The sequence below is a fragment of the Belonocnema kinseyi genome, chromosome 5, assembly GCF_010883055.1.
Source record: "Belonocnema kinseyi isolate 2016_QV_RU_SX_M_011 chromosome 5, B_treatae_v1, whole genome shotgun sequence".
Lineage (NCBI taxonomy): Eukaryota > Metazoa > Arthropoda > Insecta > Hymenoptera > Cynipidae > Belonocnema > Belonocnema kinseyi.
In genome coordinates this window covers 12,150,259-12,155,520 of record NC_046661.1, presented here as the reverse complement: position 1 = coordinate 12,155,520, position 5,262 = coordinate 12,150,259, and positions in this window count along the sequence as shown.

Below are 5,262 nucleotides of genomic sequence, written 5' to 3'. Positions count from 1 at the left end.
ATTGTTCTATGCACTTTATAGGACAACTATATGACTCATGTGGCCTTGGAAGCCCCCTTTCCAACGCAATTTTTGCGGACTCTTTTTATTTCAGTGATTCATCTTTAAAACCCTTAAAATCATCTGAAAGTTTTAAAATCATGAAAATATTTGTTAAATTGTTGACATCTTTGTGAAATCTATGGAAATTTCATAAACAAATTTGAAATCGTTTAAAATCTTTTTTAATGATTTGAAATAATTGTTAAATGTTGTGAAATCTTTTAAAATTTGATTAAAATATTTGTAATCCTTGAAATCTTTTAAAAATGTTTCTAAATATTGGTGAAATGTTCGAAATCTTTGTAAAATCTTTGAACTCTTTGTGCAATATTTTGAAATCTTTAAAAAAAATTTGTAAATTCTTTGAGATCTTTGTGTAGTTTTTTGAATGCTGTATGAAATTTTTTGAAATCTTTGTAAAAACTTTTGTGTTCCTTTGAAATCATTGAAATCTTCTCGAATTCCTTGAAATCTTCTTAATTTTGATAAATTCTTGGAATCCTTTAAAATCCTTATACATTCTTTGAAATACTTGTGAAATCCTTCCTACATCTTTCGTATTTATTTGAAATAGCTGGAACATTTCGAACTTTTGTGAAATATTTTGAAATGGAAAAAAATAGAATTCGTTTAAAATCATGGAAATGTTTTGAAATTTTTCAAATATTAAAATCCTTATACATTCGTTTGAAATCATTGAAATATTGGTAAAATCTTTTGAAATATTCTAAAAATTTGGAATTTATTTGAAAACTTTAAAATGTTTTGAAATCTTTAAAATTCTTTTATTCTTTTAGAATCTTTAGATAATTTTTATGAAATATTTTAAATATTTATAAAATCGTTTAATAAAGTTAGTAATTTTTGAAATTTTTTGAAAGCTTAGAAATCTGATTTACATGTTTAAAATCCTTAAAATCTTCTGAAAGTTTTAAAATCTTTAATATATTTGTAAAATCTTTAACATGTTTTAAATATTCGTGAAATGTTTTTAATCTTTTTAGAACTATTTGAAATCGTTTTAAAATGTTTCTAAATATTATGAAAATTAAACTGTTTAGTTGTTTATTTTTCTCTGTAATTCAAGAATGTGGTAGAAAATTCAACCTTCTGTTAAAGATTTTTATTTCCTATTCAAAATTAATTATTTTTCTAATGAAAATCTATTTAATTTTAGTTAACAAAATATTTTTTGAGTTTATAAATTCAACTATTTAGTTTTAAATTGATATAGTTTGTTGAAAATTCGTTATTTTCGATAGGTAATTATTACTTGTAATATATTACTTGTTAAAAAACTTATTTTTCAGGTCAAAAAGTGATTTTTTAACTAAAAATTTAACTATTTCATTAAAAATTAACTTTTTGATCAATTTTTATATTTTCTTATTAAGAAAGGTCACTATTTGGTGTAGACAATTCGTTTTTTTTTCATTAGAATTCATCTGTTTTATAAAATATTCTCTTTTTTTATTCAAATTTGGGTTTTGATATCAAATCTATCCAATAAAAAAAAATTAATCTTTTGCTTCAAAATGTATGAATGTCGTTTAAAAATTTCTCTTTAGGGGTAGAAAGTTTATCTTTCTGATTAAAAATATAATTATTTGACTGAAAATTCACTTATTTGGTAGAAATCTGGTATTTTCAGCTTGAAAGCTTCACTATGTTCTTAAAATTTTATGTATTTTGTTGAGAAATCGTTTTTTACAGTAGAAAATGAATTGTTTTGGTTGAAAATTTATCTATTTTGACTTGAAAATTCTACATTTTAAATAAGTTTTTTTTCTTCATTGACTCAAAAATCTTTCTTTGCCTTAGCTAAGGGTTTCCCATTGGCCACATACGTCCTAAACTTGCCCTATAAGCGACTTTTGTCATACGTCTTGAACATCTTTTAAAGAAATGAAAATGTCCAAAGGCTGCCTTAAAGACGTTAAGTCACATGGCATGGAGGCACATTCTAAGGACATTCTAATTCTGATTTTTTATATGTATGTTACGCTAAATTTTCCATTTTTATACACTGATTTGGGGAAAAATTCAAAACAAATCTTTAAATTGATCAAGGAAAGAATTGTGGTCGAGAAAGCCCCGGAAATTTTAAATTGTTTCAGCACTAGACACCCTTCCGTGAAAGAGACAATAAAGAAATCTCGGCTTCTGAGAAGCATTGACAACAAGAGCCAATTCAAAATTGTACATGACGAAGGATTAAATTCTACTCGTGAATTCTAAACTAGATATGGTGGTGCGTATTTTAAACAAAGAAACTTGTTACTCCTGAAAATTGATTTCATTGTATTCACTTCATGTATTATTAATTTTTCGTAGAATGAGCTTCACGTTCATCAGACATCACTGCCTTCAATTTCTTTTTGTGGAGCTACAAAATAATAGTACAAATCGTCAGGGGTGTTTCTTCGGAAACGCTAAAAAATATAAAAATAGAAGATTTGACAAGTTGTCTTTAAGACTCCAGAGGCGACTTCTTTAAATATTATTGCAAAAATTGTTACGCACTTCTTCGAACTTTGTTGTACATTAAGTTATTGTGCAAACAAACTAAATTTTTACCTATTTGATTATTATTTTATTTGTGGCTGCTAGCAAAAATTTACCATTTCGGACTATGAAATTTTCAAAAACAAAAGATTTCCAAAGCGCTTAAAATATCTTGTTTCTTTGTTTGTAATTCATTCTAATTTTGTCAAACAATATTTAAAAGAGACAAAAATATACTTCAATATGGCAAAAATGACTTCAGACGATTTATTTATATAATAAATAAAAGCGTTAATGGATGTTTTATAAAAGAAATCTGGCAAAAATAGTGATCATCATGATCTATTATAGGAAATTAATGTTGAAACATCGATTTGTAAGTACTACAATTTTCAATAAAACAAAATTAAGAATTTTAGCCCGTAGTAGCCAGTTTTCAGGACGCCGTAAACTAGGACTCCTTAATTACAACTTCCAGTGTGGTACAAATCATCATTTTTTATTCTTATGTTAACTTCACAATACAGCGTGCCAAAAATAGTAATGATTTGTGTTAAGACTTTTTCTAATAACAAGGATTTCGAATTTCGCGCGTAAGGCTGTCAGGTGCTGCCACCTACCAATCCACGAAGACAACTGTTCAAATTTGGGCGCCTGATGCGCTGTATTGAAATATGTCTGTCTTTTTCAATTGTTTTAAGTTCTCGTTGTGTTTTGTTGAATATAGTTTTTTTCATATCGCATTATTTTCGCTTTTGTCTTCATATTCTTACGTTCTAATCGACATAATAAGAAATCGGTGGAAAAATGCCTAGAGCAATATATACATTAGAAGAGAAGCAGTTTTTACTGGAACAACAACTAGGTGGTTTCAGCGCCAGAGCTACTCGAGATAATTTTGCAGGAATATTTCTAAATTGGCCAGTGCCAGCACTCCGGACAGTGCAAAAAGCTCTGTCAGACTACCAAAGAAAAGGATGTTTGAATCCCTGCCTACATAAAGCAGCACCAGAAGTAAGTTTTTTTAAAAGGACGCTGGAAAACCACGTCACGCTATTCAGAGGAAGGAAGAAGCAAACAGATTTTTTCCCGCTATTAAAAGACTTAATTCAACCGAACTGAAAATGCTTTTTCGGTTTAATTAGTTTATTTTTCGATATATTCTGAATCAAACCGACAAGATTTTGCTTTTGAATTTGATCGAACACGAAAATAACGCGTAATAAAACATTTTGAATTGCAAAATTATGACAAATTTTTTTTATAAACAATTTTTGCAAGTGAATAATGATATACAATTTTGCCTAACTTAGAATTTTTCGAAAATGGCAAAAAGACATGTTTTTTTTTTCATTTGGAGACTATGCACAAATTAAAAAAAAAGTTGAATATGTCGAACCTAAAATTATTTCAGCTTTAATTAAAGAAACGCTGTGTAATTTTAATTTTTGATAACAAATTTATTGTTATGTTTCCAACGTGAAAAAATGGTCAATTTTACGATTCTTTGCGATTTTGACAACTTGCTTCGACCAAGCTTTTAGACGAAAGAACAATGGTGCTATTACAGCAAAACGTTTTTTTCGTAGGAATAAGCTGATGATTAAGCTGATACCCCCCCCCCCCCATATAAGCAATTAAAAATTATGCCTTCCAAATCTCTAAATTGTATTTCCAAATCCATATCAATATGCAGCTACCCCAAAAAAACAACCCTACCATTTTAAACTCAACAAATCTTACCTTCCTGCACGTGAAATAATAAAAAATGCATATTAATTACACAAGACATCTTCGGGAAAATCTATTCTATACTATAAACCCCTTAGTCATATTGAGCAGCCCCTGAATACCACCCCTACCACTTTAATGTGAACAAATCTAAACCGCTTGCACAGAAAACAGTCAAAAAATATTATAATTAAAAATAATTACACAACTCACCCACAGAACAACCCAAAAAATATTCCGAACCCCATAGTAATATTCAGTCAACCTCGAAAACCACCCCTACCACTTCAAGCTGAGTATATCTCAAATTCCTCCACGAAAAATAGTGTGAAATTTAAAAAATTTGAAACCATCACAGAATTCACGTTCAGAAAACTCTAATCTATATTCCCAACCCCATAGTGATTATTAAGAGCTCTTGAAAACTACCCCTGTCACTTTAACCTGAAAGAATCTCAACTTCTTGCACCGAAACAGACAAAAGAATTTCTAATTTAAAATAATTACACTACTCATCCTCAGAGAACTCCAAACTGTATTTTCAAACCCATAGAAATATTCAGACACCCCGGCAAACAAGCCCTACTACTTTAAGCTGAAGAAATCTCAAGTTCCTCCACGTAATATAGTCAAGTATTTAAAAATTTGAAACAATTACAAAATTTACAATTATTATAATATTTACAATTATTTGGAAGGTTAGTTTTTAAATAATACGGGATTTTTTTTATAAAAACTTATGTTTATGATTTTGAAGAGCGCGAAAAAGCTTAACTCTTTTTGGGTTTAATTTTTTAATTAATAATATTTGCTGCAGTGGTCAAATTTGTAACTTTGGAGCCTTAGTGTCCGATATTCTGACAATTTTTTACAATGAAAGAAGAAAGCATGTCCTGACGGAAGAAAAAAAGGTACAGATTTGTGCTGCAGTAGAACTGCATAATGGTCGCATCACATCAAGGCAGATTGCGCGAGAACTAGATG